The sequence below is a fragment of the Papio anubis genome, chromosome X, assembly GCF_008728515.1.
Source record: "Papio anubis isolate 15944 chromosome X, Panubis1.0, whole genome shotgun sequence".
Classification (NCBI taxonomy): Eukaryota; Metazoa; Chordata; class Mammalia; order Primates; family Cercopithecidae; genus Papio; species Papio anubis.
This window is the reverse complement of record NC_044996.1, coordinates 136,210,645-136,237,310: the sequence shown is the minus strand read 5'-3', so window position 1 is coordinate 136,237,310 and position 26,666 is coordinate 136,210,645. Positions and strand designations below refer to the sequence as shown.

Genomic DNA, 26,666 nt, shown 5'->3' with positions numbered 1-26,666 from the left:
CATGCATTAGTCAGTGTCTCTGTTATGAGCTGAATTGTGTCCCTGCGAAAGAGATGTATTTAAGTCCCAGCCCCTTGCATCTCAGAATGTGAGCTTATTTGGAGGTAGGATCTTAACTGAGTGTGACTGGCATCCTTAGAAAAAGAGGAAATTTGGACACACTCATACAGAGAAAAGGCCATGTGAACAGCCACCTCCAAGCCAAGGAGACAGGCTCAGAACAGATTCTCCCTCACAGCCCTCAGAAGCAACCAACCCTACTGACGCCTTGATGTCTCTGAATTCTGCGCTCCAGAACCGTGAGAGAGTCCGTTTCTGTGAAGCCACTCAGTTTGTGGTACTTTGTTATGGCGGGCCTATGAAATTCATCTACTGTTACTAGCCTTCCCCAAATATTGCAGTCCATGAGATGCACCCAGCATGGCAACTCCTCAGCTTACAGAAATGGAAAAGAGGAAGAATATTGTGCTTCAGCTAGTTTTCTCATTACCCAGAAAAGAAAAGGCCTGACCTCTGAAACCTTGAGGAATCTCTTTTTAAGATGCCAGAGCCTGTACTTCTGCCTGATCCATGCAGGGTTTGCTCGCTACCCTGGGCATCACTTCTCACTGCCCAGGTGGCACTGGATGATGTCCACGCCTGGCCAGATCTGAATGGATTCCATAAGTAGCTTGTGCTGTTTCTGGTCAGTGAAGAAAGAGGAAGGCAAAGCCATGTGCATAAGTTTGTTGTGGCTGCCATAACAAAGTGCTGCTGGAGTGGCTAAAACAATAGACATTTATTGTATCCCAGTTCTGGAGGCCAGAAGTCCAAAATCAAGCTGTCAGCAGGGCTCTTCCTCCTGAGGGCTTGAGGCAGGATCTGTCCTGTGCCCGTCTTCCAGATTCTGGCGGCTGCTGGCAGTCTTTGGCGTCCCTTGGCTTGTAGCTGCATCACCCAGATACCTGCCTTCATTTGCACATGGCCTTCTCCCTGTGTCCAAATTTCCACCCCCCTACTTTTTTTTTTTTTTTTTTTTTTTGAGACGGAGTCTCCGTCTGTCACCCAGGCTGGAGTGCAGTGGCACGATCTTGGCTCACTGCAACCTCCGCCCCCTGGGTTCAAGGGATTCTTCTGCCTCAGCCTCCCGAGTAGCTGGGATTACAAGCATGTGCCACCACACCCTGCTAATTTTTGTATTTTTAGTGGAGACGGTGTTTCACCATGTTGGCCAGGCTGGTCTCGAACTCCTGACCTCAGGTGACCCGCCCACCTCAGCCTCCCAAAGTGCTAAGATTATCGGTGTGAGCCACTGCGACTGGCCAAATTTCCCCTTTTTATAAGGACTCCAGTCACATTGGCTTACAGCTCTATCCTGATGAGTTCACATCTGCAAAGACCCTGTTTCCCAATAAGGAGTCACTCCCCGGTACCAGTTGTAAGGGCTTCAACATACGCCTTGGGAGGGGCAGTCTTGAACACACAACACCGTCAATTAAAAGGTTCTGCTTTCATTGCCGCCAGCTTGGGAAAAGTTTACCAGGGTGGGCTTGCTGGAGGAGGGTCTCTCAGCAGGGCAGGGTCATTGCAGTGAAAAGGAGAGAAAAACAGACACACAAAAGCAGATAGATTCCCTTGGCAGAAGTGGCCAGCCTGGAGTCTTTGAGTTTTGTAGAGAGATCAGTTGATACTTCTAGAAATGTCCTCTTCAAAGTCTCACATTTTCTCTCCCATTTCCTCATACAAAGCTCCAGCCATATTACTACTTCTGGCACAATGGATTTAATGACTTTGGCATATAGGTTTCCCCAAAGCTAAAGCTAAAAAAAAAAAAAAAAAAAAAAAGATTATTCATGAATACATGAATATGCCACAAACTTTGCCCATAGATAAGACTTTGTGATTTACAAGCAAAATCTGATTGGAAAATAAAATACATTATATGTTAGAATACCAGGAAACGTCTTTTTGGGGAGCGTCTTTATGAAATGAAATGATGCTAATCTCGCTGCGACTGTTCATCAGAATGTGCTCCACCCCAAAGCCTAGGAGAGGGCGGGACAGCCAGTGACTCTCTTCTGTCAGTAGACACACTAAACCTGAATCCAGGATGGGCAATCGCTATTTGACACAGCTGTATCTCTTTCCATTGGATCAATAACACTCACTAGGACTTCGTTTGCTTTTAACTGCCTACGATGGAAACCTGGCAAGACGTCTTGGTCTGATCGGGCTGCCGTAACAAAATCCCGTAGACTGAGTGGCTTATAAGAAATGAAACGCATTGGTCGTAGCTCTGGAGACTGGGAAGTCCAGGATCAAGGCGCTGGCAGTTTTGGTGTCTGGTGAGGTCTGCTTTCTCGCAGACAGCATCTTTTTGCAGTGTTCTCACATGGTGGAAGGGGTGAGAGAGCTCTCTGGGGTCCCTTTGATATGGCACTAATCCCATTCTTGAGGTCCCACCCTCATGACCGCATCACCTCCCAGAGGCTTTACCTCCCAACACCATCACATTGGAGGTTAGGTTTCAACATAGGAATTTGGGGTGGGGGTGGTACACAAATGTCCGGACCATAGAATAGGACATTACAGCTTGGAAAAGCACCAGAGAGAATGATGTTGTTCCTTTGTAACACAGAAAAGCATTCACCTCTCAATTTAACTGAGCCATTTTGACCCCCGTTGGTTCTGGAAATCCTTGTTGACACACAAAATTGGAGAGGACCATAGCCTGCCTGCTTTTCCCTAGGCCTGGGGAAAGCTTTTTCATATGGTGTTATTATAATGTTAGGTGTAACAATAAATGAAGGTTTTTTTATGGTCTAATTGGGTAGGACAGGCCTGAACACAGCCAAACCCGTCTGCACAGCATGCTCAGTTTAGTCAGTGTACAAACCCTGTGTCATGGGAGCAGAGAGAAAGGTCTGCTTCCATTCCAGAGGATGACAGAGGCTTAAGGACGGTGCTGGCGTTTCAGCTGAGCCTTTAAGAAGGGGAATTTTATCCAGAGGTGATCTTCTTGGAATAGAGAGAACAAACGGGTCAGGGCATGCAGACTTGATTACAGGTGCTCTGGGGACCACTGGAATTTTTGTTGAACGGAAGATGATGAAATAAATCAGTGTTTTAGTGTATTACCTTTGGGCAGTGGCGAGGTCAGAGTCTCCATAGTGAGCAAATCAGTGCACAGACCAGGGCAGAAATGCAGGGGAGCATTTGGGGCCTGGAGGGTGGTACCCAGGCCAACACTGTCCCCTTTTTCCAACTCATGTCTGTCCATACAGTTGGGCCAGTGTAGACATCTGGGTCATATAGAGAGGGATTCCAGTGACCCCGTGTGGTTTCTGTGGAGATCTTCAGGAAGGGGTTTTGGGGTGAGAGTTTGTATCTTGTGGCAAGGACACGCTCCCTGGGCTAGGTACATGTGGGTGGTTTCCTTGTCCTACGAATTGCAAAGATACAGGGGTAGCTGTTCAGCCCTGGGCAGCCTCTGTAGAGACAGAATGAGTATTTGCTTGCCTGCTCCTGGAAGTCACTGAGGCAGACCCCTTTACTCATCCAGAAGCATGACTTGGGGATGATTATAGTTCAAGGACATGAGGCCTCGTGGTATCTTCCATCAGCGCCCCCCATTTTACATTTCTGGGATCCCGCTTTCTCTTTTACTGTGATCTGGGCTCCCTTCCACCCCTCTGGCCACTCAGGTGAAGAGGTGCCAGATCCCAGGTGGGCAGGAAGGAATCCCATTGAATGAGATCTTTGGAATTGCAGCGTAGCCTGGAGCTGTGTGTTCATTTTAGATAGAAATATTGACACTATCAACACTATTTGGCTGGGCGCAGTGGCTCACACCTGTAATCCCAGCACTTTGGGAGGCAAATCACTTCGAGGCCAAGAGTTCAAGACCAGCCTGGCCAACATGGCGAAACCCTGTCTCTACTAAAAATACAAAAAAATTAGCTGGGCGTGGTGGCACACACCTGTAATCCCAGCTACTCAGGAGGCTGAGGCACAAGAATCCTTTGAACCCGGGAGGCGGAGGTTGCAGTGAGCCCAGACTGCGCCACTGCACTCCAGCCTGGGCGACAGGTCAAGACTGTGTTTTGAAAAACCAAAAAGAAAGAAATATTGACACTATCTGTCCGCAAAAGGTCAAAGGCATAATTACAGTATGATTTTGTTTCCATTTTTTTCTTATTATTTCATGCAAATGCTGTCTTTTTGAAAGAAGTGGTCATAAGCACAGCAATATTCTATGCTATGTACAGCTCTCATATATAGAACTGTCTAGAATGGCTCATGTTGTTACCATTAAGCCTCAGTTAGGTGACATCAAGGTTATAATATGTAGAATGAATGATCATTGAGTAGAAATCCTGGCTGTGTCTTCCAAGTTCCTTTTTTTTTTTTTTTTTTTTTTTTTTGAGATAGGGACTATCTGCATTTCAGCTTAGCTTGCCCCCAGTGTTCCGGTTTCTTGACCACGCTGAGTAGTTTTCAGCCACATTTTGTATCCCTTAGAAGCCCTTCTTGATTCTGAGGTAAGGGGCTCAGAAAACTTTGTCGTGGGAGGTTATGAGTTGGGAAACATGAAAATCAGAACAACAGTGGCTGGTCCTGGCTGCAGGGCTCATCTGCCTGGAGTAGCTTGAAGTTGAATGTTAATATATACTTTATATATGTATAAATTGCAGTTGCTTAATTAGGTAAAGTGCACAGGTGACTTTCTCACACTAAATGGATGATGAGTATTGGGAAGAGTTGACTAAAATTTCACTATCTTTTGCCCGTATACAAACTCCTTGAATTTTAACTCATGAGATATGTGCTATTTAATAAATGATGAGTCTGAGTTTTCTCCCTTTTGGAAATGTCAGGAAAGTCTCAATGATTTTAAGTATCTTTTATTTTATAATAGCAATAGAATCTAGAATTTCTAAAATCAAACTGAGTTCTTGATTAAATATTGAAATGATTGTCTTCATCCACCTGGGAGCAGTCGTTGTGAACGAGAAGCCCCAGTGCATAAATCATTGAATGATACATTGGAGAAGTCTTGGAGTAAAGGAAGATTTGTTTACTTTTCAGACATCCTGGAAGGTGAGCGTCAAAGCAGGTGAATGGCTGGCTCTCGGATTCAAGCTTCCCTGATCCTCTCCAGAAGTGTATCCTTCTCCTTTAAGAGAAGTCATGGCAGAATTTTTAATTAATTCTTCAGGAGGACTCATTACTGGGAAGGAAGAAACAACTCATTATAGTAATGGTTTCACATCCATTCTGTGGTTTGGTGACACAGGTCCCTCGGGTCCAGGCTAAGCCGTTGTTCCGGGATCTCTTTTATTGATCTGAAACCCACCCACCACCTTTGTTTTTAGAATGATTAGCTAGTGATGTCGCATACAATAACAATTGTACTGTTTTAAAAGATCTGTAAATGCATGTATGACCGCGTATATATTTAACAGTTGCATACACAGATGTACTTATTTATAGGTATACATTTGTGGACAAGAGTTGGTTATCACTAAAATATCAAGTCCATGATTTTGGATCTTGCACACTCTCACAGAACACGGAGGGACACGGTAGATGCACGCTGGACCCAGGCTGAGCTTGGTAACCATCTGGAAGGGACTGCAGAGGTTGACACCCAGGGCCAGAGCTCAGCAGAGGGGCCATTTCCTACCTGCAGTTTCCTTGGAAGAGGAGGGTTGAAGCTTACCATGTTGGTGGTGGTTTGTTTCCTGGGGCTGCTGTAGCAACCTGCCACCAACTGACTGGCTTAAAACCTGTATGGTCTCCCAGTTCTGGAGGCCAGAAATGCAGAATCAAGGCGTCCGCAGGGCCCAGCTACCTCTGAGGCCTCCAGGGAAGGATGCTTCCTGCATCCCCTTGCTACTTCTGGTGTCGGCTAGCAGTCCTTGGCTTGTGGGCACATCGCTTCCCTCTCTGCCTTGGTGACTACATGGCCTCCCTGGGTGTCTCTGTCTTCTTGCAAGGACACCAGTCATGTTAGACTATGGCTCCACCCTGCTGCGACTTGACCTCATTTTACTTTAACTAACTGTGTCTGCAATGACCCTTGTTCCAAGTGAGGTTCTGAGGTGCTGCACATTAGGACTTTAGCATGTTATTTTTGTGGACTCAGGTCACCCCATAACAGTGGTCATGCCCCACCCCATCCCACTCCACCCTTCTGATTCCCCTGGTGTACTCCAGGGTGGCTCTGTGGCCACCCATGACCCAGGCCCACTGGCCATTAGACACTTTGGCAGGGTGGCCAAAGAAATTCTTTGTGCTGAGTAAAATTAATGTGTAAATGCAGCAGTGCTCCAAGGGCAGTGTTGCGTGAAAGGGCAGTAGAACCATGGCTGCTGATAAACAGAAGCCTGTTAAGCAGCAAGGTCAAAAGCCAGACACAGAAGTCAGAATTAGTCGGGTGGACTTTTTATTTCACTTCCCCCCTCCCGCCCCTTTTTTTTTTTTTTGCCAGTGGACTGCCAACTGTCCTCTTAGCAGAAGGGCAGTTTTTGAGTAAATGAAGCAGGACTTGATCTGGGTTGTCATAAATTGTCTCTCCCTCAAGAGGTAACTTCTTGTGTTGGCCGGTTCAGAGGTGTAGGGAGATGTCTCTGATGTGTAGAGGGCCTAGTTTGGGGTGCAGGGTGGCTTTGGGTCTGAGAGCCTGCTCTTGGCCACTTGCTGCGCGTGGGCTTTTCCACGTGACAAGACGGGAATGCTGTGAAGGAGGCCGCTGTTCCGCTTGGGATGTTGGCCGAGCGCTGCTGGCCTGTGTCCCTGGAATCCTCTCTGATTCAACCATTGAACATTAACTCTGCGAGGTCACAGCCACCAGCAAGGCTTCTGAGCCTGGCCCCGTTCTGGCTGCAGAGGGTCGGGAAGAGAAGACATTTCACCCTTGGATTTTCTGTGTTTGGAATCCAAGGCCTTTCCCGTGGAGTCTTGTGAGGTTTTCTCGGGAAGAAATGATCCTCTGGGAGAGGCTTGGGTGCAAAGTGAGACATCTTTCAAGACTCTGTGGCTCTTTTCAGGGAAGTGCTAAGCCAAGCAAACGTCCGCTCAGAAATGTTCTGTATTTGGAAGTCTCAGAGTGTTAAGGGAAGCCTTGACCCTGGAATGTCCTCTCCTGGTGGTGGCGGCGTCACGTGGTAAGCAGGAGGTAACCTGGGTGCCGTGTCACCCAGGTGACATGACTCAGGGCCACACAGGATCAGCTTCCAGTGGTAGTTGTGAAGATAGGAGATACGATTGCACATCCTCATTAGAGCCTGCACATGAGATCCAGCTTTATAATTGGAGTCCCAGATAATGAGCATGTGAACATCCGTCAGTTCCGCCTGTTCTGGGTATGATGTCACACTCATAAACAAGCTAAGCACACAAACTGGAATTTTACTTTGGAGGAAAAAAATCCCAATTCTGTTATATGAGATAATACAAGCAGTTTAAAGCCACAGAGGGTCTCTTTCGTTCAGGTGAATCTGTTCTTCTGTGCTCATGCAATATGATGGAACAGCTTCTTGCATCTTTATGTCAAGAATTTGCCAAAATAAATCAGACGAGTTTAGGATTTACCTCATAGTAAATCAAGAACTTTAAGCAGGGGCTTTTCTTCTGATTAAAAATGTCATGTATACCATTTAGACATGGAAATGCTTAGGTAAGTGGAGCAAATTATTCTCTGGGGATTTAGAACAAAGAAAATCAGTCTGGTTTCTATGGCTGCATGAATCTGGAAGGTAAATTATTAACCCAGTAGAGTAAGATTTTACTAAAAACAGACTAATTTGTGGTGGCAAGACAGATCCAGTCTGTTTGCTAGGGCTTTTGTTTGCGTGCTTGCTTGAAGGCAGACAAGTCAAATTAAACAATAATTATTGGCTTGGAGGGGGAGCAGATGTTTTGGATTAGTTTCTGTGCCACATTCTCTCATTTCCACCAATGCACTCCAGTTTCAGCCCTTGTATCAGTTATCTGTTGATTGCTGTGTAACAAATGACCCCAAAACTCAGCAGGTGAGAACTACAAACATTAATGATCTCACGCGGGTTCTGAGTGTCGTGAATCCAGGTGCAGCATAACCAGGTGGTTCTGGCTCAGGGTCTCTCGTGAGGTTGCAGCCTGTGCTGCAGCCTTTGAGACCTCGTGTGGGGCTGGAGGGTCAATTCCAAGCTCACTTAGGGTGTGGCTGCAGCAGAAGTGATGCATCGTCATGTGCAGCAATTCTCTTGGTCCTGTGGATCAACCTGGTAAATGTGGGACAGGCCCGTGCTGGAGTGTGAATGCCAGGGCTCACGGGCACCGTCTGAGAAGCTGCCTATCATGTACGTCCCTCTTTGTCTTTTACACCCATGGATGGACACCTTGGTCAGAGAATAACTCCTTTTGAGTCCATAATCATCTATCGGGAAATGCTAGGAAAATTACTTGTTGATTTAGCTATGTTCATGGTCTATCTTTGGAGCCATCAGAGCCCACAAATGGAGACTCTCAACAGCTTAGCAGTCAGTTCATTAGAAAGTATTACTACTGTAGCCTGGGCAACATAGTGAGACTCTGTCTCTACAAAAACACAAACATTAGCCAGGTGTAGTGGCGCATGCCTGTAGCTCCTGGAACTTGGGCGGCTGAGGTGGGAGAATCACTTGAGCCCAGAACGTAGAGGCTGCAGTGAGCCATGATGGCTTCACTGCACTCCAGCCTAGGTGACAGAGCAAGACCGTGTCCCAAAAATAAATAATAAAGAATCACATACCTATTTTTTTTGTTCTTAATTGTGTTTTTGAACAGAAAAACAGTTTTCCCTGCAATCAAATGCAGACAGTTCCTGAGCCCCTAATGGACAAGCCTCCTCAGCTCCCACCTGCACCATACATTTGTGTTAATCTTCCAGTTAACTTCAGAACTGCTGCTGTCTCTCCGTGCTCCTGCCTCAAGACATATAGGAAGTGTCGGCCTTTCCCTTTCAAAAGAACAAAACAATTGAATAACCTACTACAGTCTTCTGTGCGAAGTTAGCTTCAAAAATTATTGAGAATTTTTTCTCCAAACGCTCACAACGTTTACAGAATTTTCCCTTTTACTCAGGATTTCAGCCCCTTTGTCGCTCTTGGCTCTCACAGCACTAAGATCGTCTGTCCACTCATTCATTGGGCAGATGTTGGGCCCTGCAGTCAGGGCGGTAAAGACAGAGCACAGTCCTAAGGGCAAACAGCTTTCTCAACAGGGATTTGAGGCTCGTGAGGTTTGAACAAATGAGCCTCGTGAGTGCCAGTTCTGGACACTCGGCCTGACTTACCAGACATTTCACAGGTTCCTAAGAGTTTAGAATTGGGAGAGAATCTTTGAGATTCACTTGTAGCCCTTACAAGACAAGGGCTTCTAGACAAGGCAGAAGTCCAGTGGGATGAGGCAGTGCTGGTGCTGGCACTTACATTGCCTGGAAATAAGGCAGAGCCCACTGGGGCCCCCGGGGTCCAAAGCCTCCAGCTATATGGCTGAGTTCTAGCGTTGGAGTTGCCACTCTCACGCTTGCCAGTTGCTTTGGCATGAAGCTTAGTGGCACCAGTGTGTTTCTGTCTTCTCAGCTCGTGGCCCTGGCCCTGAGACCTGAGGCTTGGATGGCACTCCCACTTCTTGCTTTAATTCTTCCCTGGAGAGTTCTCACCTTCCCTGCTTTCCAAGTCCAGCTGAGATGGGCAACCAAAACTTCCCAAGGGAGAAAACAGCTGAAAATGGAAGTAGAGTATGAAAGACGATGGCTTTTTTTTCTTTGTTCCTTTTATTTTTTAAAATTAATTTATTTATTTATTTGCTTATTTAAGATGAGGTCTTCACTCTGTCACCCAGGCTGGAGTGCAGTGGTGTGATCATAGCTCACTACAGCCTCAACCTCCTGGGCTCAAGCAGTCCTCCCACCTCAGCCGCTCAAGTAGCTGGGGCCACAGGCGCACATCACCTTGCCTGGAATTTTTTCTTTTCCCCCCAATTTTTTTAGAGACAGGGTGTCACTGTGTTGTCCAGGCCATTCTCAAACTAACTGACCCTCCTGCCTTGGACTCCCAGAGTGCTAGGATTACAGGCATGAGCCGTGTCCCTGGCCAAGAATGTTTTTCAATTTGGGCTTGTTCAGTGTTTTTCACATGATTAGACTGGGGTGGTAGGTTTTGAGGAAGAAGACCCCAGAGGTGAAGCGCCCTTCTCACCACATCATATCAAGGGTAGGTACTATCAACCCGACTCATCACTGTTGCTGTTGACCTTGACCACTTGGTTAAGGTCATGGGTGTTGGGTTTCAATTAATGTTTTTCCCTTTCCATGCGGTATTCTTTCAAATTCCCCACTCGAGTGGAGGAGGGGTGTTAAGCGTCTCTTCCCGGAGGTGGTTTATTTCGGTTTTGTGTTAAAATATATCAGTGCAGATCTATTCACCCATCTCTTGATAGAGGGAATAGGATTTTTCTTGGGACGGGGATACGTTATTCCTAGTTTGGAGTCAGCTTTCCCCATTCTCGATGGTGTAGCCTCTACAATGTTTGTCTCTTGGAAGTGGAGTGGGAATTTAAAGAGATGTATGAAACCATCTCGGTAGAGAATCTATCTAGGATTTTTTTTTTTTCTTTTCCCAAATCCGTTGAGGCGATCTGTCTTGGTTAAGTCTCTTAAAAAGCAGTCAAAGTGGTTTTTGTAGAAAAACTAATTTGGGGGTACTCCTAGTTCACCATTTTATATAATATTTAATTACTTTTCATAAATGCAATAACGAGGCCAACTGACATAAGCGAATTTGAGGCAGTCAGCAGTTTGGGTGTTTCAGACTCAGGTAGGCAGCTCAGGCGGGAGATGGCAGGGGAAGCTCAGCGGGCAGCTGCCCGCCTTGGTCAGTTCAGCCAGGTTAAGTGGAGGCCTTCCTAAGAGAGTTTCTCCTCTGAGTGTTTTTAGAAGCAGCAAATATCAGCTATAAATACTTAATGTTGTGTTTATAAACTTTAGCATCATAAAAATACAAAAAGGTGACTGGACGGGAGTTGGTCAGTATATACCTAGGGGAGAAAAGAACTTCCTCAGTACATCACACTGCATAAGGAAGACCGTCTTCAACGTTCTTAGAAGAAAAGTCAGTAGGTAAACAACTATTGTGTAATCTGATGAATACCCACCAGAGGAAGCATTAGTCTTGACTTGCCAGGGTTTTCATAATTCTTTTCCAATTATGAAAATTAATAGGCTGTAAGCAGTTTTAAAAAATAAAATTAAGCATGAAAAGAAAAACATCTGTAAACCCACCCCTAGAAGTTTTGCCCCAGCATTTTGGTGTGTTTTCTTCCAGGTGTGTGTGTGTGTGTCCTGCTGTACTCTGAGCTTTGTAGTAAGCATTTCATCATCCAGCAACATCGATTGAAAATGTTTGTATGCATCTCTTTCATCAAGTACATGTTCCATCATCTGTATCACATGTGTTGCTGGAGATTTCGATTGCTTCCATTTTCCTTTAGGATACATTGCTGGAAGTAGAACTGGAGGGCTCTTGAGACCCATTACCATATTGCTTTCCTGAGAGGTTGTGCGGGTTGCATGGCAGTGAGGAGGGACGGGGGTAGGTGGAGGGGCTGTGGCACAGGCCTCTCCAGCACTTCATGTGAACGTGGTCAGCTGAGCTGGGAATGCATGACATCTTTATTTTTCCCCTTGCATTTCTTTAATTCCTAATGAGGTGGAATATTTGATCACATTTGTCAGCTATTTGCATTTCTTTTTCCATGTATTAGACCTAAGCCGCTTTGAAAGGTGTATCTCAGGTTCTTTCCAATATTGCACTTTGTGAGTTTCTCTTGAATCCCAGTTATTTTAAGGATTGCTGTGTTGGAGTTTCAGCTGAAGGGGCCATTTCTGATGTTTGCTGGTCCATTAGCCTCCTGACCTGAGCCAAACCGTGCATCTTCGTGTTAGAGTTGCATATGAAACAAGAGCTAAGTCCAGAAAGCAAGAACAAGCTAGCAGATTGATTTTCCGAGATGGAGCTTACCAGGGCACTTCTGTTGTTGACTGTACCACTCTCTCCTGAAGGGCCCTGGTTGTGTACCGCAGTTGGGACTGCTGTTGCGCTGGGGTGTTACAAGAGCATGCTGAGGCTGCTCTCCTGTTTCCTGGTGTGCTGATCAAACTTTATAGAATGACAGTTGTAGGAAAAGCACAGATTCTTATGTTAGCCAATAACAGATTATTTTTAATGTTATTATAAATTGGCAAGCTTACTAATTTGTTTCTACTTGTCATTAGCCAAAGTTCAGTGTTTCCCAAGGATACATGTGAACGTGTGTGTATGTGACATCGGTTGTATTTTTCACATGAATTAATTGAGTATCTATTATGTGGCAAGCTGTGTGCTGTCTTTGAAGCACTGAGCTGTCTTATAAATACACACAGGATGAGGAGAGGATCGTTTTCTATATTTCTGTGAAGTCCTTTTTCAAATTCCCATTCTTTTGCTGCTTCTGTATCTCCTTTGACTGCTTTAGGGCATCCCGGGTAGAAAGCTTACCTAATGTCAACTCCAGTTCTTCCTTTTGTAGTTTTCGTTTTAAGCATGGTTTCTGGGGTTTTTTTTTTTCCCCTCTAAAGAAAGCTTCTCAAACTTTGAAATGAAAACAAATGAAAAGAGAGGGAAAAGATTCAGAAATTATTGATAGGTTGCTAAAAACAAATGCTATGATAATTTTGGGTTGGAGCATCTGTCGTTTTACAGCACGACAGATTTAGCTTCTTAATGATGTTTGTGTATTTTTCCTCAAAAGTATATTGACTAGGTAGGAGTTGAGCCAAGCCTTGAATGAATCATTTCCTGCCAAATTCAATAGACTGAGCAAATCCTCGGAGAAATGGCCATATTTCTCTAACACTGGGTTCCTTTCAGGGCTCAAGATTCCATTTTCTCTTAGTACTTTGCTCCTACAGACTAGGAGTCCTCTTCGTGCTACAGTGTGCAGCGTGCACAGAAACTGTGAATGGAGAAGCAGCCGTTCATGCTGCCAAGTTTCTTCCAGAAGGTGGCTCCTGGTGGATGACTTTCAGTCTGAACTCAGTGTCGCCGGGCGTGTGTATGCCCACACATTGCCAGTTTAAGCTGTGGACAAACAGAACGGATATTCTCTGACTGAAATAAACATACAAGCAAAACACTCTGTCTTCATTCAGCATCATTTGCATCCCATAAAATAATGACTTCTCCTTAATGCCCACCTTTCTTATGGGTGCTTCTTAATTAGTTCCAAACAGAACTTAACTGGCCGTAATATTCCACTTGCTAAAACAAGGGCAGTCGAGTGTTCGATTTGCCGTCATGGATTAGATGCATGCAGTCACCCAGTGCTGTTTGCCCGAGCATCTGTAGGCGTGGATTCCCCAGTGCTGATTTCCCCAGTGCTTGTAAGGGGCAGGACTTAATTAAATCTTAAAGTGACAGCTGAAAATTTAAGGGTCAGGAAGTCATGTCTAAAAGGGGATTTAGTATAACAATAATAACAGCAGTGACTAAGACTAATCCTGGCTCAGTCATTTTGTTTGGGGTCACCTGGTCTTAATTAGCAGCACTCTGGGATTTGAGTGGCGCTGTGCTGTTGCCCACAAAGCCCATCAGTGGCACCATTGCCTGTGTTCTTCAGGGCAGTCTGTTAGGGAGGGTGGCACAGGTGTTGGCACGGTCATCTCCATTTTATAAGTGAGGGAACCTCAGCCAGGCAGGATCCTTGCCCAGATGCTCTGTGGGGAGCCCCGTGAGTTTGTAACCCTCCGTGCAGCCTGCCAGGTCAGCGGCCCCAAAATGGAGAGATACGGAGGGCCACCAAAGTGTAAGGCGGGGCGTTGGCTAGTGACACAAGCCACCTTTCGATCGCCTGGGCGTTCTGAAGCCCACAAATATTCGCCTGGACCTTGGTCACGTGTCTCACAGAACCTACAGTAAATCACTCTGTCAAGAATAACTTCAAACAGAAAATCGCTTTTTGTTTCCTAGAGAAGGCTAGTCTTCAACTACAACAACTTGTGATTTTTAATCTGTTTCACGCTGGTCAGGGGAAAAAGAAAAGATGTTATGGGTGTATAATTAAAAATTTGTCGGCAGATACAATTACAGGAAGAATCATGTGGCCTAAAAAACTGGAAAGCCTCCATATGCCTCTTCCTCTTGCCAGCTACAGTCCACAAATTGTAGAGCCTGCGGGCACTGTGGAAGCCAGCTAGATTTGCTCTATCCAGTAGCAACAGATTGGGAGCCATACATGGAATTTATACTTTCCTAGCAGCCACAGGAAAAGAGTACAAAGAAGCAGGTAAAATTTGTATTGCAACATCTATTTTACTGTGTATTAATATTGCAATACCTGTTTTAATATATAATAATGCCATAATATATCCTATTTAACCCAGCATATCCAAAATAGCATCATTTCTACAAGCGATTCCTATTTTAAAAATTATCCGCAAGGTATTTTTTATGTTCTTTCTTTTTTGTACAAAGTCTGCAAAATCCGATGTGTTCTTTGGTCAGTGACGTCTGAGATCCCAAGCTCCTATGTCTGTCTGAAATTATGAAAATCAAGTCATAATGTGAAAAATAATTTTTAAGCTGAAAGTTACACTGTTTCTGGGAGTTTTAAACTAGGATAGTTTGCGGTTATTAATCTGTTCGGAATTAGTCCAGAAAAAAATGCTGTGGATCAATAACTTGAAAATGTGTTTGTGGACCACTTAAAGAGGAATCGTGTGGCTGAATAGTCCCTGTTACCCCTCCACCCTGCAGACTCCAATAGGAGAATTTCAGCTGCTACAGACTCTCCTTGGTGGCCAAGCTGCCTAGCGCTCTCCCGTCCCACCAATGGTGTGGCTCCTATCACTGAGGAACAGACCTTACCATTTCATTTCCTTTTAATTAATTTAAATTTAAAAAGCAACACTTCCTTGGTTACTGGAATGTTGGGAACCATGTGGGAGTGTGCATCTGTATTTTCCAGGGTCTATTTTATTACCTATATTACCAGTCATGTATTGCCAATGAAAATGTAACTTGTGAATTGAGATATAGTAAAAGTATAAAATACATACACTGTGATGATTGGGGAAATTTAGTAGGAAAAAGGAATGTAAAAGATCTCAGTAATTTTTTAAATAGAATACAAGTTGAAATGATACTATTTTGGATACACTGAGTAAATTAAAATATATCAAGAAAATTAAATTACAGGCTCACACCTGTAATGCCAGCACTTTGAGAGGCCGAGGCAGGCGGATCACCTGAGCAGGAGTTCAAGACCAACCTGGCCAACGTGGTGAAACCCTGTCTCTACTAAAAATACAAAAGTTAGCCGGGCGTGGTGGGGCATGCTTGTAGTCCCAGCTACTCGGGAGGCTGAGGCAGGAGAATTGCTTGAACTCGGAAGGCAGAGGTTGCAGTGAGCTGAGATCGCACCACTGCACTCCAGCCTGGGCGACAGAGTGAGACTCCACCACAAATAAGACAAAAAAAAAAAAAAAAGAAGAAGAAAAGAAAAAGAAAATTAATTTAAAATTACACGTAAGGCTTGCCTTAGATTTCTGTGGGGTTGTGCAGATCTAGACCACAGTTGTCATGTAATAAAGGAAGGAGAGTTTAAAATTACAGGCTCACAGTTAATGATAAAATTCCGACCTGAGCCCAACATCAGACATTCCAAACACTCAAGTAAGTCAGTCTGATGATTTGTAAGCCTTAATGTTGAGCCATCTTCAAATGTGATGACCTCATCTTAACTCTTTTCCAAGCTCCCACTTTGGGTGTATCAAGAGGCTAAGTGTGGTGGCTCACATCTGTAATCTCAGCACTTTGGGAGGCTGAGGCAGGAGGATTGCTTGAGGCCAGCCATTTGAGAGCAGCCTGGGCAACACAGCAAGACCCCATCTCTACAAATTTTTTTTTTTTTTTAATTTGCCGGATGTGGTGATGCACACCTGTAGTCCTGGCTACTTATGAGGCTTGGATTGGAGGATCATTGAGCCCAGGAATTTGAGGCTGCAGTGAGCCAGGATCATGCCACTGCACTCTAGCCTGGGAGACCGAGCAAGACAAAACAAAAAACAAAACAAAAAAATGAATTGGCCAAGAGAAGTCAAGGGTCTTCTGGCTTGGAAGGGAGCCAAGTCCTCAGTCTATCCTGTTTTTCTCATCCTGGCAGCATCCCCATGAGATAAAAATGATTATTCCCATTGTACACTTAAGGTAAAAGGTCTGAAACAGATGAAAGAATTGCACCATGACTATAGAAACTAGTAAGAGTCAGCGCCTGGAATTCAGCCCAGGGCTGTCTCCTTTGACACTGGCCAAAAAGCAGAAAGCTCCTTTGATGACGGGGCTTACTTCAAGCTTTGTTTATTCGGTGAAAACACCCCAGGGCTCCAGAAACTTCACGTTTGGCTCCACATCCAGAAAAGTCAATTTACAAAATGGTACTACAAGTGATGATCCTCGTTCACCTGGGATTGCTAGGGTATGAGCATTCTGGCAATACCTGGGTTTCTGATCAGGATGTCATTCGCAGCTGTAGACGGTGATACTCAGTCCACCTGGACTCTGGGATTGCTAGAGTATAAGCACTCTGGGAATACCTGGGTTCCTGACCAGGAAATCACTCAGAGCTATAGATCGAATGCTTTACCCCTTTTCTCCTGTGTTATATGATGTCGGTTAGCACCTTTTAACCTTTTTAGAAGATAGGTGGGAAGTTGAGTTAGCTAAATCAACAGGTAGCTGATGGCCTAGAATACAACTTTCTGTAGCTTTCAAGGTGAGGATGAGGGGCGTCTTGTTCCCTAAACTGCTGCCTCATGATGGGGAACCGCAGCATTGTCTTGCCTTGTGTCTGAGTACCCATGTAAAATTCAGTATTTCCTTATTAAAAGATAAAGGGGAAGAAGGGATAACAATAGACGAAGAGATTCCATGCTTGTCCCCATCCTCATTCTGGTGAAAAGTTGGCATTACTCAGACAATCACACACTCCATGCAGAATTGTAGGCTGTGGAAAACAGAGCTGTAGATGGTGTACTGATAGCTGCTACAAAGGTTGCCTCTGTCCTACCTTTCATGCCCAGCTTTGAGTATATCGTGTCTCTTGCTCATTACTGATGCTGAGTTTTAGCCACGTAACCAGAGGCCTTTCTTTTTCCGCAGATGGGACTCTGAACTGTGTTTTCATGATTAGAGGGAGCAGTGAAGATTTTCGCTGCGAGCATTTTCACTCCCTTTCCCATCCTTGGCCAGAGATGATCTCACATGGTCTTAGCAGGAGTGCATGTTGTTTATCTTGGGAGCTTTTTGCACAGGGAAAGCCTTTGTCTTCCAGCTCTGTGAATCTTTCTTCGCTGTGTAGCACCTTGCAGAACATTTGCACATATTAGGCTCTTGGTGAGCACTTAGGTTCCTCAGTCATTTGCATTCATGTCGTGTTTCAATAACACATTCAATGAACCAGCAAGTATTTATTGAACATCTACTATGTGAAACACAGGGAAGATAGCCATGAACAGACCAGGCACAAATCTTACATGCTAGTGGAAAAAAATGTACCCCATGGATGACACTTTGGGTATTATGATGCAAAGAATGAAAACATATTAAATCACTTTGGTATTTGCATTAGATTGTGTCCTGTTTCAGATTGGTGTATTTGCCAAAGAGCAGATAGTAACAATTGTGTGTACCCCCCACCCACCAGAAAAAAACACAGTAAAAGTGCTAAACTATTGAATATTTTTAAATGTTATTATATTTGAAACATTTGTTTGTAATTTTGAGCCATGTATTTAGAAAACTAGGGTTTATTTAAATTCTTGTTTTAGAGAAATATGTAAAGCCACATTTCCTTTTATATAAAGTACTTGGTTGAAAAAAAAAATTTTTTTTTTCTAAAGAAAAAAACACTCTTTTGTGTACCTTTGCCGATTAAAAGACAGTACAGAGAAATTGATTCCTCCTGGAGTTTCTGTAGAAATTAGCAAACGTGATGCTTTTCCCTAGGCATGAACTCACTTAAAACTACTGAGAATCTTATAATCATGCAGGTTGGAGTGAATAGTGGTTTAGAGAATTGAGCTGATTAATAAGAAGTCCCTGGTTTTGTTGTAATAACATATTCTGACCCAATAAGGAAAATTTGCACTGTGTTTTCCTACAGTGATGGTGCTGTTAAAACTTCTACAAATGGGACACCTTTATTACTACTAAGCCTTTTACAGTCTGTTGCTTCCCGGGGAGCTTTGTAAATCACTATGTTTTCCCAGTCTATGGGTTCTGAATCCTCCTGTTGTCCTGTGAGGCGAATTTCCATTTTGTGAAGATGATACTGTTAAATGGAGGTGTCCACCCCATAGAAATTAAGAAGAGATAAATGCAGACAGACCCAGCCCTTGGAAATTCTGCTTTGTGATGAATTATTTCCTTACACTTATGGTAAACTTTTTTACCCGTGATGTGCACAGGGGCCCAGAATCAGATACGGTAAGTCTTTCCATGTGGACTCTATCCACATGACACCATGTTCACCAGTTGGAGCCTTGGAAATCCAGTGGGAATGATGAGATGGTGTGAACAGCTCCAAGGCACCGTGTTTTTAACGTAACCCATTCGTTTCTGGCTGAATAGGCTAGTTGTTGATGTGGTGGACATTACGAGATGGTGTTAATGGTTGGGCCACGGCATTTCGAAGAGATGCCTTATGAGTCCTGAGCCCATTGTGCGTCTCTGATCATTTTGGTTTTCATTTGCTCCCCTTGCCCACCATCCCTCCACAGAGCGTTCTCTGGAAGCGCTCAGGGAGCAGAACAGGGCAGGCCCACGTAGAAAAGGCCCTCTTGAGAGTAGAAAGTCAGGTTCACTGAGATCTCTGACACAGATCACCCGCACCCGTGCTGTTTGTTGTGGTGAAGAAGGTGCTCTTATATGTACACATTTGTGTGGTAATTACTGCATATCGATAGCAATGTTACCGCACCTGTTAATGAATATAACCAAATGGCATAGCTACAGTGTTTTATTCTAGTAAAGTTTAGGAGAGTATATTTGTTCTCAGTGGGAATTGATCTGGGGAGACCCAGAGAGTGGGGACATGAGGGTTATTTGTGGAGGGGATGACACAGTAGCTTCAGAAAACAGAAACATTAATGCATTAGGCTGCTGCCCTATGGGATCACACTTCCTTCAGTGATGCCCTTAAGAGCCTTGGAGTGCCGGAAAGTATAAGCAACGCTGAGTTCCTGCCAGTATCACGAAGGCGTCTTTTGGATAAGAGAGGAACCAGAAAGATTAAACTTGTGTAGAAAGTGAAAACTGAGTTTGAGGGAACAGACACATTCTTGTGGCAATAAGGTGGATAGAATGGGCCGCTCAGCCTCTGCACTGTGGTCAGCTGGAGCTGGAAGATGCTTGTGGTGGGGCTGTCTTGTGCACTGTGGGATGTTTAGCAGCATCCCAGGACCCAGGAGATACCGGTAGCACCCCCTCCCCCAGTTGGGGCAACTGAAAATGTCTCCAGATATTGCCAGATGTCCCAGGAGGCCATGAGGGGAGCATGCATCTCATTGCCTGTTGAGAACCTCTGGAATAAATAGGCTAATGCATACAAACATAAGGATCTTAGTCTTGCATTGGGAGGTGGCGTCCGACATGTAAAGACACCACTAGAGCACATTGAAGTAGGTTCTTTCAGAGCATTGCGTGCATGATACCCTGGAGCCCAAGGAGAAAATCATCAGGCCATGCCTCCTGGAATCAAGAAGGATTGACTTCACGGCCTGGAGGAGGTAAGTTTCAAACTGATCCTTGAAGGTAGAGGTAGGTGAGGAACTAGATGAAAGGATCAGTATTAGATGGACTTTTTAAATATTTTCTGGCCGGGCACAGTGGCTCATGCCTGTAATCCCAGCACTTTGGGAGGCTGAGGTAGGTGGATCGCCTGAGGTCAGGAATTCACGATCAGCCTGGCCAACATGGCAAAACCCTGTCTCTACTAAAAATGCAAAACAAATTAGCCGGGCATGGGGCGTGCCCCTGTAATCCCAGCTACTTGGGAGGCTGAGGCAAAAGAATCGCTTGAACCTGGGAGGCGGAGGTTGCAGTGAGCCAAGATGGTGGCGCTGCACTCCAGCCTTTACGACAGAGTGAGACTCTGTCTCAAAAAATAATAATAAATAAAATAAAATAGAATTTTTCTGAGTATTATGTATGTTATTGAAAAATTTATCATTTCATAGATCTATCTCACTTTGTCTATATCTAAGAAAAAACTATGCGCATAAATGAATTTTTATTATCTAGTCAATCTAGTCAGTGGAATGGAGTATTATTTCGAGAGTTCCACTTTATATTCCTTGGTAATATTGAGATGCTGGTTGTAGTAAATACTCTTAAATAAGGCATGTTGTAGGTTTGGAGTTTAGATGCCTGAATTTCATGAAGGGTCTTCAAAGCATTGGGGATGTTTGGTGTACAGTAGTGATTTTCTTGCGTTCATTTGACATTTTTAAAGTGATAGACATTTAACCTTGGGCTTTCTCAGGACTCTAGAATATGAGTGATCACTGTTAACTGTTTAGAAACTCATGATGTAAGCCCATATGGCTTATGGATTTATGCACATTCTAAACAGATAAGCATCACACAAATGTAACTTGAGTTTTCTATGAAAGGATAGTGGGACCTCCCCCCCACCCCCACCCCCGCCTCGCCCAAGTCTGGCGTGAGCATTGGTGTTAATTGAAAAAGTCAGTAAAAGCTGACTGGGAATCATAAAAACTGATACCTACACATCTTACTTTGTGTTTGTTTGTTTTAAGTGAAAGCATGCAGATATGCAGTCATCTGCCAGTACTTTGTGGGCCAGCCCAGGCCTCTGCTCTGAGGATGGCCCACAGCCTGGAATCCCCCAGTGATCCCGGCACTGTCCACACCCGGGGTGCATCCGTCCTGGCTTCCAGTTTCCAGTTAACTTAAGCAAAGCTGCATAGACATCTCACTGTACATCTCTCTAGATTTATACCTCCTCTCTCTACCTTCCCGGTCTTGCTGCCCACACCTATCCTTAAGGCATTTGTAAAAACTGATTCACACTTACCCTGTCTCTCATACATTCTATGTTATTTTCATTTTGAAAAAAGGCTGTGACCCTGTGTGTACTCATACTTCATCTGTCTGTGTAATATTTAAAGTTTGTAGTTACAATAGTGAGGACAGTGACTGAAATGGGACTGGGAGCAGACTTGGATCAGCTTTGGGAGATGGTGTAGGCAGCAATGGGGACAGAGGTGCAGGTGCGGCCCGGAGTGCCACCTTCCAGCTGTGAGCTTGCATCCTCATGCTTGGGTGTCTGTCCTTCCGTTTCTTCTCCAGTGCCACGTCACCCGCCTGAGCTGCCTCAGATTTGCTCCCTGCTGCTGTGCACACGTAAATCAGTGTCTGGTGGGAAACAGGCAGACGCCTTTACAAGAACTAGTTGCCATTTATCTTTTTATTGTTAGACCTCCCAGTAATGTGTGAAGTCTAGTAATTGCCTGTGTGTCAGACTAACTCAGTTGTAAGCTCTACATTATGATGCTATTAATCTCTTCAATGTAGGCAAAATGGGGACAGTGGCTCCCGCAGCAAGCCCATCTGCTCTACCCATGTAAGTTGAGAGGGATGTGGTACCATGTGGCTTCTACTTCACCATCCACTTTACGGTTGGTGTTCATGCTCGTTGTAAAAGCTCTGCAAGACCTAGAGATGCTGTGAGTCCTGACGAAGGAAAATGCAGTGTTCCGTGGGGTTGTGCTGTCCACTACAGGCTCTTGAGTTCTGAACTTTCTTAAGTTTGTGTATTTATCCGGGACCTCATACTTACCTAGCTGTTTATTAAATTTCTTTCCTGAGTCAGGCACCCTCCAAGCTAAGTGCTGTGGCTGCAGAGGCGCCTGCCCTGATGGAGCTTGCCTGTTATTTGGGAGACCTATAGCAAACAGAGGAACAAAGAAACAAAATAATTTGATGACAGTAACACATCCTGTGACAGAGATGAACAAGGTGACATGGGTTGGAGGGGATTCCACATTAGAGGTAAGAAGGCTTCTGTGAGGAAGAGATGGATGAACTGAAGTGTGTAAGATGCAGCCGGAAGAGCCAGGAGAAGAGAGTTTCAGGTAGAGAGGCCAGCACATGCGAAGGCCAGGCACCCAGGGGCCTGAGGGAAAACACAGGCCAGGCCAGCATGGTGGAGCGAGTGACCAACAGAGCTGAGGTCAGAGGTGTGCACGGTGAGCAAACCCTACAGTGCTTTGCAGGCCATAATACTAAGAGGATGAGTGTGGACCTGAAACCCCGCAGCAGCTTCCCACCACACTAACCAGTGACTGGCTGCTGGCTGAGGGACAGACTGTGATGACTCCAACTGGGTGCCAGGCAGGGAGATAACCTCACCTTCCACTAGCATAGCTCAGTGGAGCCAAGAAGGGGAGAGAACAGATTCAGGACACTCTTCAGTGCAGAACGTCAGTGGACATGCGTGTGTCCTGGCAGGGGAGTGAAGGTGTGGCATGTGAGCACGGAGTGGGAGGGAGGTGTGACTTATGGAGACCACAGGCTGCAAGAGAGACGAGATGCCATGGTTGGGTGGGTGGAGGTCTCCACTATGGGCGTGTCACGTTTGAGATGCTGGTTGGACCTTCAGGTGGCCAAGTCATGCAGTGCATGCAGGGATAAGTGAGGAGCTATGGAGGGCGGGGGCTGGAGACATCTGGGATGTAGACCTGGAGACTAGATTCGTTCACTGGAGAGACAGACGGCGGTGTAGTCAGCGAGGGGCACTCAAAGGTCAGGAAGATGCCTTTCAGAAACTCAGGGTGCCCAAAGCACTTCCAAAATCATTTAATATCTCCTTGCATTTTCACAGGGACTTGGAGCCTCTTAGGAGATAAGAATATAGGGAACCAGCCATCTGGAGACTTCTGCAGAGAATATACATTAATATCACTGTCTTATTCTCACTGACTCCCCACCTTTTTAAAATAAGGGAGATGGCCTAGACTAGGAGTTTTGCTTAAATTCTATCCCCGTCCTTTTTTTTCTGACTCTGCAGTTTTCATCTGAAGTAGAGAGAAATGATGCACTCAGATAAATTAGACCTGATACCTGTCATTTTTCTTAGACTTTTGAAGTTTTTGCTCACAACCACAAGCACAGTCCTGAACATCGTATAACAGCATCATTTGTTAATTTTTTGAATGAATTTTGTGATTAACCTTGGTTTAACAAGAACACCCAGCCCATTTCCCAACGGCACAGATTAATACAAATTTAGTGAACCGAAGCGTGCCCTTCTGCTGCCACGTAGCTCAATTCTCCAGGGATGGAAGCTGGTCTGAGAATTTCTAAGTTTGACGAACATTCAGATGTTCCAGAAACTATCAAGATTCTGAGACTGTTTCTAGGAAAGGCCACAACTATACTGGGAAGTATATCAGAATGACATTTTTGAATCTGAAAAGAACTTAGTGCTGTACATTTTTAATTTTAGTTAAGAATTTGAATCTGGCTTAATATATTCTTGACTTGCTAGTTTGAAAACAAACTGGTTGATGCTCATTTTCACTCTCATAACCATTTTGGTGTTTCTGATTTTTTCTTTAACCAACAGAGGGGTCTTTGGAAGACATATGTGCTTTGAAGTTTCAATTTCATTGCAATTTTGTTTGAGATAAAATGCACATAACATTTACCATTTTAAGCATACAGTTCAGTGGCATTAAGTATAGTCACCGTCCACCTCCAGAACTTCATCTTCCTGTATTGATTCTCCATCCCCCCGAAAACCACCATCCTACTTTCTAGCTCTTGTTTTGCTTACTCTGGTGACTTCATATAGTGGAATCATACATTAATTGTCCTTTCATGTTGGACATGTTTCACTTAGTGTAGTGTCTTCAAGGTTCACACACCTGTGTCAGAATTTCATTCTCTTTTTGTTTTTGAAACCAAGTCTCGCTCTGTCGCCCAGGTTGGAGTATAGTGGTACAATTTCAGCTTAGTGCAGCCTCCGCCTCTCAGGTTCAAGCAATTCTCCTGCCTCAGCCTCCCGAGTAGCTGGGATTACAGATGCGCATCACCACACCCGGTTAATTTTTTTGTGTTTTTTGTTTGTTTGTTTTTTGTATTTTTAGTAGAGATGGGGTTTCGCCATGTTGGCCAGGCTGGTCTGGAACTCCTGGTCTCAAGTGATCTGTGCACCTTGGCCTCCCAAAGTGCTGGGATTACAGGCATGTGCCACTGCGCCTGGACAGAATTTCATTCCATTTAAAGGCCAAATATGTCATTGTTCGTATAAACAGCATGTCGTTTTTCCCCTCATCTGTTCATAGACCTTTGGGTTGCTTCTGCCTTTTGGCTATTGTGAATAATGCTGCTGTGAACATTGAGGAACAAGTGTCTGAGTCTCTGCTTCCATTTCCTCTGCATATACCTAGAAGTGGACTTGCTGGATCACATGGTAATTCTGTTTACTCTTTTGAGGGCCTGCCATACTGTTTTTATGGAGGTTTAAGTTTTTGTGAGATGTGATAAAGGTAGGGTCCGACCATGACTCCTATGATTTGATGCAAAGGTTAACCCAAAGGTTAATTTGCAAGCCAAATTTAGCCCTGCTAATTCTGTACAGGCAACATGCTAAGGATATTTTAAATATTTTTAGATGGCTAAAAAAAATGAAGGATAATATGTCATTATCCATGAAAATTCAATGGAATTCAGATTTCACTTTACATAGTTGAAGTTTCATTGGAACACGGCTATACCCATTGTCTGTTGTCTATGGAACAGACTCTGTGTGGCCCATGGAGTGGGATTTGCTATGGCCTTTCAAGAACAAATTTGCAGGCCTGGCATGGTGGCTCATGCCTGTAATCCCAGCACTTTGGGAGGCTGAAGTGGGAGGATCGTTTGAGCCCAGAAGTTCGAGACCAGCCTAGGCAACATGGCGAAACCCTGCTTCTACAAAAAGTACAAAAATTAGCGGGGCATAGTGGTACATGCTTGCAGTCCCAGCTACTTGGGAGGCTGAGGTGACAGGATCACTTGAGCTTGGGAGATAAGAGGCTGCAGTGAGCCGTGATTGCACCACTGCACTCCAGCCTAGGCAACAGAGTGAGACCCTGTCTCAAACAAACAAACAAACAAAAAACACATTTGCAAACCTGTTTAAAATGGTAAGGAGTCTGACAAAGCTTACATCAGTCGACTGCTCTGCCCAACTCCATGGGCTTTTCCAAGGGTCTGAGTAGGTGCATCAAGCTGTCCACCTAATTAATCACAGCATCCTACACATTATTTGTCACTTTTTTGCATGTAAGCACCAATCCCAGTTGCTTAAGCCTGCAGGGGGCATTTTCTTCAGTAGAAGATGCAGAGTGTAAAAACTCCAACCCATTTGCATCTTGCTTATTTCAGGTACATTTCTTTTCCTGTTTGTAATTCCAAAGTGTGGCTTCCTATCATGCCTTTTAAGGAACTATCTATTCCCATTGACTAGGAGATAAGTCTCTGTGTAGTGGAGGAACCAAACTGGGGAAGACTTCTCAAAATTGTTCTTTTTTTCATATACTTTTTTGGGACAAGGTTTATAGCCAACTAAGAGGCAGTCTTCTATTTTTAATCTGTGATATTTCTGTAAAGTCATGTAAATGTCATAACTGCAGTGTTTTCAAGTTGTTGTTTTTGCAAAGAGCTGTTCTCTGCAGTGAGGGCTGAATGTGACTTGTTAAAAGTGAAATTCACATAGCATCCGTTTTCTCCATTAGCTTCTTTCATTTAAAGGACATCTTCAACATATCATTTAAGGGCAACACTTGGTTCATAGTGTTTAATTTGTTGTCAGGAATGTCACCCTCAGAACTTCTTAATATACACACCCAACTCTACTGTGGGTACCTATATAATTTACATTTAACCTATTATTTTATTTTATTCATGAGGGTGATCTTAGGACCTGAGACAAATTTGAACAGGCCCAATACAAATCAGGTTATGTTTAAACCAGGAAGCAGACTTAAATTCTATTTTTCTTGTATTTGGGTTTTGTAGGAAATGGGGCATCATGTTTTCTCTTTTGAAATTGTGTTTGAAGTGATATTTGCATGAAGAAGCAGCCTGTTTTCTATTAGACTAGTAAAGTGGGAATAGTAGAAAAGAAAGGCGGGATTTGGGAAATATGAAGATGTTGTTAAATAAGGTATGCATATAATTAAATGTGGCAAGAACAATGCTACTTAGATATGGAAGCTGCTAACATATTTTAATGTTCTCTTTACAAAAAAAAATTAAGAATTTTAACATCTGCTAGAGCTCAATCTAGTCTGAATTTTTTTCTCATCTGACCTTTTTCATTTTTCCTTTCTCAAACACACTTGCTCATTTAAAAAATTCAGTTTGAGGCCGGGCGCGGTGGCTCAAGCCTGTAATCCCAGCACTTTGGGAGGCCGAGACGGGCGGATCACGAGGTCAGGAGATCGAGACCATCCTGGCTAACACGGTGAAACCCCGTCTCTACTAAAAACTACAAAAATCTAGCCGGGCGAGGTGGCGGGCGCCTGTAGTCCCAGCTACTCGGGAGGCTGAGGC

The 26,666-nt window shown here is 44.3% G+C and overlaps 1 protein-coding gene across 10 annotated transcripts in view; it reads left to right on the top strand.

Annotated features, from left to right (window-relative positions):
• TBL1X (transducin beta like 1 X-linked) overlaps nucleotides 1-26,666 on the top strand; it is a 261,662-nt gene that overhangs the window by 131,638 nt on the left and 103,358 nt on the right. Inside the window, exon 3 of one of the 10 annotated variants that reach the window (XM_021932414.2) lies at nucleotides 5,068-5,095. The exons of 8 other annotated variants lie outside the window; for them this stretch is intronic. The gene's annotated coding sequence lies outside the window, so the exon portion shown is untranslated. Of the gene's footprint in view, nucleotides 1-5,067; nucleotides 5,096-24,255; nucleotides 24,541-26,666 lie in introns of those variants that run through there. One more of the 10 variants, XM_017953877.1, reaches the window with a different exon arrangement.